The sequence below is a fragment of the Macrobrachium nipponense genome, chromosome 29 (assembly GCF_015104395.2).
Source record: "Macrobrachium nipponense isolate FS-2020 chromosome 29, ASM1510439v2, whole genome shotgun sequence".
In the NCBI taxonomy this organism is placed as follows: domain Eukaryota; kingdom Metazoa; phylum Arthropoda; class Malacostraca; order Decapoda; family Palaemonidae; genus Macrobrachium; species Macrobrachium nipponense.
This window is the reverse complement of record NC_061092.1, coordinates 5,414,779-5,429,772: the sequence shown is the minus strand read 5'-3', so window position 1 is coordinate 5,429,772 and position 14,994 is coordinate 5,414,779. Positions and strand designations below refer to the sequence as shown.

Below are 14,994 nucleotides of genomic sequence, written 5' to 3'. Positions count from 1 at the left end.
TTATGTAAATGACACATATTTAAGTTTAAAACAGAAAAGATAGCTTTCGGGAATCTGTACGGTTCCCCTTATCAATGATAAGGGGAAGGGGAACCGTACAGATTCCCGAAAGCTATCTTTCTGTTTAAACTTAAATATATGTACATTTCATAACTGTGGATTTGTTTTTTCTCATTATTATTATTATTATTATTATTATTATTATTATTATTATTATTATTATTATTATTATTATTATTATTAATTATTATTATAATATTTGGAGGGGGTGGAGTGGGAAAGAGATGGGTAGGGGGTTCTGTGGTGGTGGTATGGTTTGGGCGGGTGGTAACTTCATTTTCTCAGTGTGGGTGATGGTGCTGATAATATTCGAAATTACTTTGTAATTCTAATCCTCGACCATTGTGACTTATTGCATTCTTTGCAATTCAATATCGATCTTCCGACAACCTGGGTCGTCTTAGCTGAGTCAGAACCCCTCGTAAAAAAAACATGTAACATTTTCGTACTAACATCAGTCAAAATCTTGTAGATTCCTGTCAGGGTGTTGGTTTCTATATGCAATTCACTTGCAAATATCTTACTCTATATTTTTATTCTACACCACTTTTACACGTCTGCATTTATAGCCCTAAATTCTCGGGACGTGGAAATGATTCCCATCTTGGAATAAAAAAAAGTGTCGCATTAATAACCATTATTTTCATTCAGTTATCACAGGAATTTTTTGGCCAGCAAATTTCTGTCCCACGCCGATCGACTCTTGGAAGAAGTTTCCTGACGTAAATTGGATTATTTTGTAGGTTCATAAAAAAACTGTATACGTGAGATATCTTTTATACATCAGTATATACATCAAGTGCATAGTATAATTGAAAACTGCTTTCGGGTCGCACCAACTGTGCCGATATCTGGAAAAACCAATCCGTGCAAGACTGGACTAACTGACATCGCAATTATAATTCGTCTTCTATAATAACAATCCTATCCATGGTAATACCCATGCCTGTGTGGGTAATACCCCTTGTAACCGTAATGCCCGTGAGGATACCCATACCCATAATGGGCTTCCGGAAGGGCGTCGGCCTCTGCTGACCTCCTGTGGTGGTGATGATGATGATGATGTTTATAATAGGGCACGTAACTGTGGGCATGATGGTAAGCCTTGTGATAGCCATAAGGATGATAGGAGTGGGAATACGAGTGCCCGTGGTAATGGCTGTATTGTGGATGAGCTTCAGCTAAAGCTTCAGGTTCAGCCAGAGCTTCAGCGCTGGCCAAGGGCTCGGGGTCAGCTGACCTCTTTCCAACGTGCCCAAGGAGCTTCTGCCTGACGAAGGAAGTGCCCCCTCCTGGGTGCTTGACCGCGGTCTCGAACTGGATGGGTTCGTGGGGGTGGTAGTGATAGTGGTGGGTGGTGGGTGGTGATGGTGGTGATAGGGATGGTGGTAGTGGTGGTGATAAGGGTGATAGCCAGGGTTTGGTTCACAGGTGACCTTCACCACCGACACCATACACACCATGAATATTGCCTGAAACGAGAGAAAATATTACAGTGAATCTCCATAGAACGAAGGCACTATCACTGCTATAGTTTTAGGAAAATACTTTCAAAATAATTTTTAAAAAGCACCCAATGGTAAAAAAAGCCATTTTGAAAAAATACAGCATTGAAATCGAAACAATTCCAAAAACACTTCATTGAAATGAAAACAACTCCAAAAACACTTCATTAAAATCAAAACATTTTGAAAACACTTCATTGAAATGAATACCATTTTAAAAGCACTTAAATGAAATAAATACCATTTTGGAAAATATTTCATTGAAATAAAAAAAAATTCTAAAAATATCTCATTTGAGTGAAATTTTTTTTAGAAATACTTCACTGAAATCAAATCAGTTCCAAAAACACTTCACTGAAATAAACACCATAAAAAACGGACAAAATTTTTAAATAAACTTATTGTAACAAACATAAATACTTTATGGAAAATATTTACATGGAAAAAGGATTTAATTGGAAATAAAAAAGATTCTAAAAATACCTCATTGGAATGAAAAAAAAAAATTTAGAAATACTTCATTGAAATACAAATATTTTTAAGAAGATTAAGTACCATTTTAAAAATACTTTATTGAAATAAAAAAAATATTTTAAAAATACTTGCTTCATGGCAATGATTCCCAAAACAAATGACGAACTCATGGAATGATTTGTTTGGACACTGCGCACCCCTTTAATAAGTACAAATTACCGACAATGTCATCAATTACCCGCTCATCACACTGACTGTTTTGGCAATTTAGCCGCTAATTATCGCGATCTATGAAGTTGATTAATGTATTTTCCCGGTGTAATGCGACTCGTCAAATGGTTAATTACTATTCATGAACTGGGCGGAGATTAGTGACCTCCGAATTGTACCGCAAGGACCGTAAGCCGTGGTGGGGTCTTTGTTTACATTCTAATCCCACGCATCTGTTTTTTTTTTTTTTTTTTTTTTTTTTTTTTTTTTTTTTTTTGCAAGGGCAAAACAAAAACATCGACAAAGGGGAGTCTTGTGGCGAAGGAGTTTTGATGTAGTCTGTCTAATACCCTGTTCAAAAATCACGTTTTTAAATGTTTATATATTTTTTTATTACTTGTCGCGTGACTTGAAGCCGGTGCACTGGTCGAAATGAACGCCACCTGTCGTCTTTAGTTTTTTATTTTTATTATTATTATTACTTTTTTTTGACAAGGACAAAACATGAACATCAAAACGGGAGATTCTCATGGCTAAAGAGTCTTAATCCACATGTAATACCCTGTTTGAAAATCAGTTTATTTTTATTTATTTATTTATTTTTTGTTGCCTGACTACGAATGTCATCGTGAACACCACCTGCCGTCTTTGTTTTAAACATTAAGTTTGTTACTGACAAGAACATAACGTGAACATCAAAAGACGGGGAATCTCATGAGAGGAAAAGCTTAATGTAGCCCATCTAATACCACGTTTGAAAATAACTCCTTTCTTTGTCATAGATTTTTATTGAGAAGGATTAGAGTTAAATGGTACCGATCATCACGCAACGGCTATTGCCATATCTCTATCATTCTTTTCCACCTTAAGTTGGCTTCTCGTACCATATTACCGCTCACATCAGACTTTAAGGTTTGTTACAAGTTTTTAAAAGGACTGAATTAAACCACGGATGGTCACGGAATGTTAGGACGCTTTTAGACGTGAACCACTTCACGAAATAATATTGATGTTTTAGAAGACAAACAATTTAGATATATACAGTACAATACTATCTCTTTAAAAATACCTATATATTTTGGACATGAAGCGTTTATTTCACTGGGCTAATTATAATGATGACGTTAACGTTTTGAGAATGGTAACCAATTTATATTACGAAATAATGTAAATTGTAAAAAAAAAAAAAAAAAAAACAAAAAAAAAAAAAAAAAAAAAAAGAGGTTTTCATAAATGTAAACAATTTCCGTTACGGAATAACAGAATGTTCATAAGATATCCTGTTAGAGAAGGCTAGAAACAATGATCGTCAAATTATTAAATCTTGGTAAACTGACGAGGAAGTGAACTTCTACCAGTCGTGAACTTTTCGTACTTTACTAGTTGACACTGATGTTTCGTAAGTAGTTTCGCTACTTTACTAGTTGAGATTAATACTTCGTAAATAGTTTCGCTACTTTAGTAGTTGAGACTAATGCTTCGTAGACAGTTTCGCATTTTGAAAAATTAGATTGCAAAAGAAATGAACGAATGATTATGTAAAAAAATAAATGAATAAAGAAATAGGTAATGAAATAAATAAATAAATAACTGAATATTACACGGAAAAATAAGTGTAAAGGCGATACTCACAACGATTGTATTATCGATTAAACAATTAATATTCGCTCTTACCGTAACCCTCATGACTCCTGACGAAGTATTCCTTCCGCAGCTTCGGTACAGAAGAGACGGACAAGACAATCGATCGATCGATCGACCCGAATGCTGAAGACCTCCTGGCACCGAGTCCTTATATACAACTCAGGATCAGGAAGTTTCCTTGAGGCTAAAAGGATCCCAGGAAGCCACGACAGCTGAAGCAGCCGCACCAGGAGACGACACGGGATTGTGCCCACGTCCTGTGACCACAAAATCCTATATACCGTAGGACTGCGGGTGACGATGTTCCGTTCCATGGGGCGGGCGAAGGAGTAGATCCTTTTCTCAAGGTCAGAGGGTTGATAGGATGTCGGTTTGTCAAGTTCAGGAGTATCCTTGTTTTTATTATTATTATTTTTTTTTTCTTAGTTTTTCCCATGTCCATTGTCTATATGCGTAGGACTCCGAGTGAGGTTATTCCTAGACAGAATTTATTATATGTATATATATATATATATATATATATATATATATATATATATGTACATATATATATATATATAATATATATATATAGAATATATATATATATATATATATATATTATGCATAAGAATGAAATAGTTTATTATAACGTTTACGTACGTAGTCACACGTGCATTTTTGCATTTTTATCACGTGCATTCAAGTATATATATATATCTATATATATATATATAGATATATATATTATATATATATATCTATACTAATATATATATATATATATATATATTATATATATATACTATATAGATATATATATATATACTTCTACAAGAACTATAAACTAACTTTGCCTGATGATCTTGCATGGATGGAGACCCGGGAGCGTTATTGATGCAACCTCCATTAGTTCATTTGCATGCACCTTGCACGTATTTGTGGGGCTTCTCTGGGGTTTTGCTTTTCGGGTCACGGGCTGCTTGGAGATGGGCAATCATTCGGCTTGTCGATGCTCTTCAGCCAAGGTTGCAAATGGGTAGTTAACTGATTGGCAATGGGTTTCTGTTTTTTTTTTTTTTTTTTTGGTATGGACATTGCTACAGTAAAAATGAATGACTAAATAAATAGATATATAGGGTGGTACCTAACTCTCAGTACCATTTAAAGACAATAAATACTTGTAATGGGTAACTGGGACTTTATGGAACACCCTGTTGGATTATATATATATATGTATATATATACTATATATATATATATATATATATATATATATTATTACTATATATATATATATATATATATATATATACATTATATATTTACGTTTGAACCTGGCCTCGTTGTGACCAAGAAAACGTAAGGAAATATTATAGGAAAGGAAAGGTAACTGGATATTACTTAACCTTTAAAACGGGGGCGTTTTTGGTATTATTTATTTTTAGAGAAAAAGGTCGCCCATAAAACTCAGCTAATTACTTTAGCATACATTATTTACAAGAGGCCGTTTACGGCCTGGACAATGAGTAAATGCAGCTTGTCCACCCAGGGGACTAATATTATCTCTCATAAGGGATAGTTGGCTAAAATGAGATTCACGTAAAGCTGTTTTCAAAATTATTCATATTATCTTGCGGTAATGCAGCACTTTGCGGACACGAAGATTTGGAGCGAGATAGCCAGTACTTTCGGTCCTGTTCGGACCGTTACTGAGGCAACAAACTGATTTTACAGAGAACACATAGTCAAAAGAAGCTAATATACAAACTGACACTACAAGATTAGCAAGCAATAAGGGCGATTTTCACTTTACCGAGGAGGAGCTGCCTGAGGGAAGCCACACTTGAAGGATACGCAGTAAAACAAGTGATTTTCCCAGAAAAACAGTACATTTTGAAAAAAACACGGAAGGCATATACAATTTAATATCATGATTTTTACACAAATTTTCCCCCCAAAAAATTATTATTAATGAAAAGACGAAAGAAAATATAATATATATATATCGAAACAAGAGAAAGAGAGAGAGAGAGAGAGAGAGGAGAAATAATAACGATATACATGTGGACTAATTCATTAGTTGTTTCATTTATTTTAAGGTCCTTCATAAACATCTTACAATATATGGGTCCAAATGGTACATTCCCAGACTAAGATTTAGGTTGTTTTTTTATTGTGATTTGTATAATTGCCGATTCCAGTAAATTTCTTGAAACATAATCATTAGATCTATGCAATTACCGAGGTATCACCCCAATTAATACAATGAGATTTTTCACTCAGATTGATAAACAGTGCATTTGAAGTCTGGGCTGTTCTCAACTGAATACAAATGCTGCTTAATCCTTCGGTGGCAAAAAAACAGTATTTATATTATATATATATATATATATATATTATATATATATATATATATATATATACACACACACATATTTATATATAATTATATATATATATATATATATATATATATATATATATATATACTTCTTGCAAGAACTATAAACTAAACTTTGCCTGATGATCTTGCGATGGATGGAGACCGGAGCGTTGATTGATTGCACCTCCATTAGTTCATTTGCATGCACCTTGCACGTATTTGTTGGGCTTCTCTGGGGTTTGCTTTCGTGGTCACGCCTGCTTGGAGAATGGGCCAAGCATTCTGCTTGTCGATGCTCTTCAGCCAAGGTTGAAATGGGTAGTTAGACTGATGGCAATGGGTTTCTGGTTTGTCTCTTTTGTTAGATTGATGGCAATGGGTTTCTGTTTTTTTTTTTTTTTTTTTTTTTTTTTTTTTTTTGGTTATGGACATTGCAGGCAGTAAAAATGAATGAATAAATAAATAGATATACAGGGTGTCCATAAAGTCCTAGTACCATTTAAAGCAATAAATACTTGTAATGGTACTGGAACTTTATGGACACCCTCATTATATATATATGAATTAATAAATAGATAGATAGATAATAATAATAGATAGATAGATAGATAGATAGATAAACAAACAAACAAACAAACAAATAAATAAATAAATAAATTAGTAGGACTCACTACAATCATTGTAACCAATTCCCAAAGATTTAAAGTTTTTTGAAATTTCAAATTGATGTTATGCTGTTCACTTGTTTCCTGTTGATGTCTTGGATATTGGTATTCCATTTTTTCTGACGAAAATTTAATGGAAATTTCTTTCTTGGAACCTTGTAAATACCGGATTCCTTTTACAATTCGCTAGGTATAAGTTAATGAGCAAAATCCAGAAATTCATGAACATGTATTTATAAATAGGTTTTCGGATTTGAAATTATATGAATTAATTTTTTTAATAATTCTGGGTGTGGCAGTTGCATTTTGTTGTGGAAATCTGTTTGCACTCTGCAGAACCTACGTAGTAACTTTGATTTGCTTATCGATGGGTTTCTCGATAATATATAAATCAGGTATAGTATCTACGTAGTAGGAGGTTTGCTGTTCACGAATAGTCTCATCTACGTTCAGGGTATAGTTGCATATTTTAGTTTCTGTGCGAAAATATTGGCATAATAATTTGATTGTTCTTCAACGAAAGTAATACTTATATAGAGTAATTCACCCTACTACTTATCATATTCGGTTTTGAATTTTTTGCTTTGAATTAGGCCTAGCGCCGAGTCTACCAGAAACGATGAAGAATCCAATATCTTGGGCTCTGTAACCCAGAACAGAAGGATCTCTTACCAACGTATCTAAGTCAGATCATCGTTTTGAGCTCTCTCTCTCTCTCGCTCGCTCTCTCTCTCTCTCTCTCTCTGCACAGCCTAATAGACTGGGTTCTCATTCAAGAGTGCCCCTCTGATCAGTACGCACCTTCCTGGACTTGTAGCCGCAATTTCTTCCTTTTCACCGGCCTTTCCTGGTCAAGGGTGATACGTGCAAACAGACCAGACGTGACGTTGATTGACAAAATCAAGAAGAGAGTATCACTCATTGATTTCGCAATACCATGAGACACCAGAGTTGAAGAGAAAGAAAGGAAAAAATGATAAGTATCAGACCTGAAAATGGAAATAAGAAGGATATGGGATATGCCAGTAGAAATTGTACCCATCATCATAGGAACACTAGGCACAATCCCAAGATCTCTGAAAAAGAATCTGGAAAAACTAGAGGCTGAAGTAGCTCCAGGACTCATGCAGAAGAGTGTGATCCTAGAAACGGCGCACATAGTAAGAAGAGTGATGGACTCCTAAGGAGGCAGGATGCAACCCGGAGCCCCACACTATAAATACCACCCAGTCGAATTGGAGGACTGTGATAAAGAAAAAAAAAAAAATAAATAAATAATAAATAAATAGATAAATAATAGTAATAATAATAAACGCCGTCTTTTGTCAAACCGTTCAGCAATACGATAAAACATTCTGACTTAAACTTTGTGGCTATCTGTAGGTACACCTTCAAGTGCAATCTTGCTAATTGCGTAGGTGCGATTCACATTCGCAGACAACAGTGCACCATTTTCTATAGAACTTGGATCCACAGAAAATGGTGCAACGATCCCTTGATGAAATATGCGTTTTCTTTTAATGACCGCATAGCAGATTTTTGCTTTTAATTTCCTTTAGTCTTCAGCCTATGGTCCATTCTAAACCCGTTAAGAAAAATAAAAACTTGTGAACTCCGTGCTTTTGTTTTTGTCATATTCTATGATGGGATCTTTTACACTTATATGGAAACACCATATATAATTTTTTGGCAACATATGCATCACAATGGGTTCATTGCCTAGCCATAGTTCTCAGAACAAGTTTTGATGACAACGTCAAATTTCATTTGGTCCTTGTGTTATGTCATTATTTGGCTTACTCATTGCCTATTGAAACTCACCTCTGTATATTTAACATTATTTTTTTTCAGTTACCTTATTCCCCAAAGGTCTTTCCGGTAGGTACTAACCATCCAGCGATTCTCCTTTTAATACTGTTTCTAATAACAGAGGTCGCCAAGTGAATCATAAGCCATGTACACTGTTGCCAGGTCTCTTCCTTTATCCTGTCTTGCTTGACGAACAATAGAAAATATTTCCCTTACTCAAACTTGTGAGCGAAACCTTTCCACAGTTTCCTTGTTACTTTGCCTCAATACTCTCTGAGTTCTCAGCTGGATTTACTACTTTCTGTTAGATTTACTTATTATCTGTGTCCGAACCCATGCATTACCTTTTTCTTTTTCCTCTGCTTACACACAAACCTAGTCGCAGTGCATTTGACGATTACGTCCCAATTCTATATACTAGTATGATGTACTCTTACATATTAGGATGTTATATGGAGTTTGAATGTTTCATTTCTCTAGACAATGACCTTCCGTATTTTTAGCAAAAGTTGCCAGATAACGCAGGTAATGTCATTTCGAATATTCATACCTTTCCTTACCAAGATTCAGCCAGAATCCTTTTCCACCATTGCAACCATTTACCTTTGGTTGAGAAGGGGTTGATATTAACCTTCGAAACCGATGATCTTAAAGGTTGGAAAGCTTTTATGAACAGAATAAAAAAGACGAAGTCAGTGAATACTCATTTTAATATCATGCCTGTGGTCAATATTTAACACAATAAATATTTTCCATCTTTTAAAGCTAAGTGGTTTGAGCAGTAGGTTGGAGTACCTGAAAAATTGGCGTGAGCTTTACCAGACTATCAGGTACTTGGGAAGGTGCAAACTCCTCCACCCATTATCAGGAAGCCTCTTCGGGCAGGTCAGCCACTGTTGTCGTATCTCTCTTTCCGTCAGCCGTGGTAACCGTAGCGGTAAGGATACCCTCGGTACCCACGGTAGTGGTAACTGTAACTGTATGGACGGTGGTGGTGGTGGTGGCCATACCCATAGCCATACTGTGGATCAGCTTCAGGATCAGCAGTAGGTTCTGGATCAGCGGATGGTTCCGGATCAGCTGAAGGTTCTGGATCAGCAGACCTCTTGTGTTTGTGGGGATAGTAAGAGTGATGGTGATGATGGGGGGTACTTGCTAGTAAGCCATAGTGAATGGACCATGGTGAATGTGGGGGTAGTAGACAATTTGCTGTGCCCATAAGACCCCAATAGAATAAAGGATGAGAAAATGGACTCTGATGTAGGATTAGCTTCAGGGTCAGCAGATGGTTCTGGATCAGCAAACGGTTCTGGATCAGCGGATGGTTCCGGATCAGCAGAGGGCTCCGGGTCAGCGGACCTCTTGTGCTTGTGGGGATAGTGAGAGTGGTGGTGATGATGGGGGTACTTGTAGTAGCCATAGTGATGACCATAGTGATGTGGGTAGTAGACATGTCTGTGCCCATACCCATAGCTATAAGGATGAGAAGGATCTGCTTCAGGGTCAGCAGATGGCTCCGGATCAGCAGATGGTTCCGGATCAGCAGAAGGTTCTGGATCGGCAGACCTCTTGTGCTTGTGAGGATAGTGAGAGTGGTGGTGATGATGGGGGTATTTGTAGTAGCCATAGTGATGACCATGGTGATGCGGGTAGTAGACATGTCTGTGACCATACCCATAGCTATAAGGATGAGAAGGATCTGCTGTAGGATCAGCTTCAGGGTCAGCAGATGGTTCCGGATCAGCGGATGGTTCTGGATCAGCAGAAGGCTCTGGATCGGCAGACCTCTTGTGCTTATGGGCATAGTGAGAGTGGTGGTGATCAATGGGGATGTTTGTTAGAATAGGCCAGGTAGGATGACCATGGTGATGTGGGTAGTAGATCAGAAAGGTCTTTGTGTCGGCCCAATAATTCATAGCTGTTAAGGATAGAAGGAGGCCTGCAATAGGATTTGCTTCAGGGTCAGAGATGGTCTCCGGATCAAGCAGATGGTTCTGGATCAGCAGAAGGCTCTGGATCGGCAGACCTCTTGTGCTTATGGGGATAGTGAGAGTGGTGGTGATGATAGGGGTGTTTGTAGTAGCCATAATGGTGACCATAGTGATGTGGGTAGTAGACATGTCTGTGCCCATATCCATAGCTATGAGGGTAAGAAGGATCTGCATCGGGTAGTGGCTCTGGGTCAGCTGAGGGTTCTGGATCAGCAGAAGGCTCCGGATCAGCAGAGGGTTCCGGATCAGCGGACCTCTTGTGCTTCACAAGGTGGTAAGTGCGAGGACGGTGAGGATGCCCGTGGTAACCGTACCTGTAACCATGATGGTGTGGGTGGTAGACATGTTTGTGACTATACCCATAGCTATGAGGGTAAGAAGGATCTGCTTCGGGTACCGGCTGTGGATCAGCAGAGGGTTCTGGATCAGCAGAAGGTCCTGGATCGGCAGAGGGTTCCGGATCAGCCGACCTCTTGCCTAATCCATGGATCTGGGGAGCAATGTAAGAGGTAGCACCTCCCGGGTGCAGGGCAACGCCTTTTCCATCAGCCTTCTTCAGGGGCAGGTAGGGATGGCGGCCATAGTAGTGGAAGTAGCGGTGAGGATAATAAGGACGGTAAACATGCGGTTTCTTTGCCTCTGGTTCAGGGTCAGGATCAGGGTCTGCCTGTACCGTCGCCGCAATCAGCAGGCACAAAAACGTCCAGACCTGTGGAAAATGAAGAGGGTGGCAGCGTTAAGGTTTGACGTGTGGAGAGGGCTTCACTGAAGCAAGACCAAGGTCGGCTGGAATGTTGTTCCTGAATTCGTTCGCATATGAAAATGATTTGTCGCGTCACGTCCCTTCGAATTTACATTAGAAGTTTAAGTTCACTCACATAATTTGTATGCAGTATGCGCGAAGTTAGAAGGCTCAGAAATTTTGAAAATGGCCACGTAATTATCCACAAAATCCATTAAATGGGAAGAGCTAGAATGACAAGAAATTCAATACCACTATCAGACTTATCAATATAAACTTACTTAAGACAAGATCATTGCAAAAGACTGAGAAATTCTTATGTTTTATAGAAGGAGAATAAAAAAAGAGAACTTTAAGACGTGGTCTGTTGTGCAAGTAGAACAGTTGAATCATAATCGAAAAGACTGGACCAGTTTCCTTTCTTTGAAACCAAGGAATTCTTGAAGAATATCTTTTTCATCTACCTCTAAAGGAAACCCGGTTTTTACCGAGACACAACCCATTACAATGACTCATAATGACTATTTTCATCATATTTAGAATTCTCTGAAATGGGTATATTCAGGAATCACAGATAATGACTCATTGTTGTTGAAACTACATGATATAAAGACAAATTACAAAAGAATATCTCAGCTAGAAAGTATATTCACTGGATAAATGCGTAACTGGCAAAGTGTTTTCAAAGGACAGTTATTCATAAGTAACTGATTTAATGAATAAATTACAATCTGATTTAGAATATAAAAGACCTAACATTTACCTCCAAAAAATTTGCTTTGATCGTTCAATAGAAACTAATAAAGAATTAAGATAGATATTAAAAACATTGTATCCAACTTAGTTAATGTCATTCATGGCGTAAAATTAATAATCCCACGGCATTGGAAGACTAATTATAACCAAATATTTATTTAACTGATGATATTACAGTTAGCCCTCAGAAAAACTGTAAATTGATAAAGTTTACAAAGCGAAAGGAGCACTTTTCATAGCCACTATAGAGAGAGAGAGAGAGAGAGAGGTTGATTTAGCATCATATCATATAATCAGAGAAAAATCATGACTCACTAAAGGCCACTATTTGGAGAGAGATAAAGAATTCCTCTTGATTGGAGAGAGAAAGAGATTGATTTAGGCGTATAGAGAATAATAATAATAATAATAAAACTTTCTGAAACTCACTAATCTACCTTAGACGAGAAAAAATTCTTTTGATCGTCGGGAGCAAGAGCGAGAGAGAGAGAGAGAGAGAGAGATTCATTTAGGCCCATAGAAAATAATAATAATAATAATAATATAAAAAAACTTCAAAAAACTCACTAAATTCCTCATAGTCGTTCCTTCCCTAGTCACCGCCGCTCCTCAGGGCGCCTTTAGCTCACGAGATGAGGGACTTCAGGAGCCTCTGCTGAGTCCCTCGGCGCCTCCACCTTATATACACATGGGCGCAGGGGCGTCCTTCGGGGGGTGGGAGTGGCCTACATGATATATCGGACCGAGCGAATGGCAGGCAGCCGGGAGGCACGCCCCGTAGAGCCTCTCAAAAACCTTCGGAGGGAGAAAATTCAGGAACGAAAATAAAAGAATGTTTCTCGTCGTTTCCTGCATTTCAGTCCCAGCCTCCGGAGATGCTGCCCGCGGATGCTGCAAGTGCTTGGAGATAAAAGGATTTCAATTTATGCGTAATGAGGCGGCAGTATAGTGCCTGTGGATGGGGGTTGGGAGGGGGTGGGGCCAGCAGCTCCCCAATGAGACCCCAAGATAGATTAGGCCAATTATAGCGACAGCTTGTCACTGATCATCCGGTAATTAGCGACAACCCCCCTAATTAGGGCGAAGTCGCTTCTTGCGCAATTAGCAAAGGGGGGCTGCTCTCCTCGACTCCTGCAGAAGGAAGGAGGCGCCTTTTGTGGTAGCTGTCGGTTGTTGCAGGTGATTTTGCTGCTCTTGTTGAAGTTCTGGTATTGTATTTTGTATTGTATTGTAGTTTAAAAGGGTACAAGCAATAAACCGTGATTACTTTAATGCATTGATGACTTGTTATAATAATTCAGAGATGGCATTAATACATAGTATAGGATAACTTTCATAGAATGATGTATTCATTAACGAAGGAATTTCAGAGAGATATATTTCACGTTGGATATTTTTCAAAGAATTATGTACTTAATTTTGTGGGAATATTTAGAAATACATTTCATATATGCAATTATGCAGTTACTTGGATGAAACTTACCCTCACAGACGCAGTTATTAGAGGAATTTTATCCTTACAGATGTAGTAGTTACTTAGAAGAATCTTATCCTAACTGACACACTTACTTAGAGGAACCTTACCCTCATGACTCAGTCACTCACAGATGTAGTTACTTAGAAAAATCTTACCCTCACAAATGTAGTTACTTAGAAGAATTTTACCCTAACTGACGCACTTAGTTAAAAGAATCTTACCCTCACAGACTCAGTCGCTTAGAAGAATTTTACCCTAAAAAACTCAGTCACTTAGAAGTTCTTACCCTTCACAGACCGATTTTCAAGGAATCTTACCATCACAGGAACTCATCACTTAGAGGAATCTTACCCTCACAGAACTCTTCCCTAAGGAATCCTTAACCTCACAGACTCGTCCCAAAAGGAAATTAACCTCACGCTCAGTCACTTTAGAGGAATCTTAACCTCACAGACTCCAGTCAACTTAGAGGAATCCTTACCCTCACAGACTCAGTCCACCTAGGAGGAAACTTAAACCTCACAGACTCCGTCACTTAGGGAATCTTAAACCTCCGACTCCAGTCACTTAGAGGAATCTTAAACCTCCCAGACTCAGTACCTAGAGGAAACTTAACCCCTCCAACCGCTCCGTCACCAGGAAACTTTAACCTCACAGACTCAGCCACTTAGAGAATCTTACCCTCAACAGACTCAGTCACTAGGAATCTTTAACCTCAAGAACTCCTCCTTAGAGGAATCTTAACCCACAAGACTCAGTCACTTAGAGAATCTTAACCTCAGACTCAGTCCACCAAGAATCTTAACCTCACAGACTCAGTCACCTAGAGGAAACTTAACCTCACAAGACTCAGTTCACCCTCAACCAGAACTCGTTCTAATAGGAATCTTAACCTCACAGACTCTCAGGATCACCCCTAGAGGTAACTTCTTAACCTCACAGACTCAGTCACTTAGAGGAACTTACCCTCACAGACTCAGTCCACCTAGAGGAAACTTACCCTCACGGACTCAGGTCCACTTAGAGGAATTCCTTACCCTCCCAAACTTACCTACTCAGTCACTTAGGAGAAACTTACTCAAACATGACTCCATCACCTGAGAGGAATCTTACCCTCACAGACTCAGTCACTTAGAGGAATCTTAACCTCACAGACTCAGTCACCTAGAGGAAACTTAACCTCACAGACTCGTCCACTAGAGGAACTTAACCCTCACAGACCAGTCCACCTAAAGGAAACTTAACCTCTACAGACTCAGTCACCTAGAGGAAACTTAACCTTCCAGACTCCAGTCA

The 14,994-nt window shown here is 38.2% G+C and overlaps 1 pseudogene; it reads right to left on the bottom strand.

The window, feature by feature from the left end:
• Positions 1–9,826: 9,826 nt before the first annotated feature.
• LOC135205997 (histidine-rich glycoprotein-like) lies at positions 9,827–12,976 on the bottom strand (annotated as a pseudogene).
• Between the last annotated feature and the right edge of the window lie 2,018 nt (positions 12,977–14,994).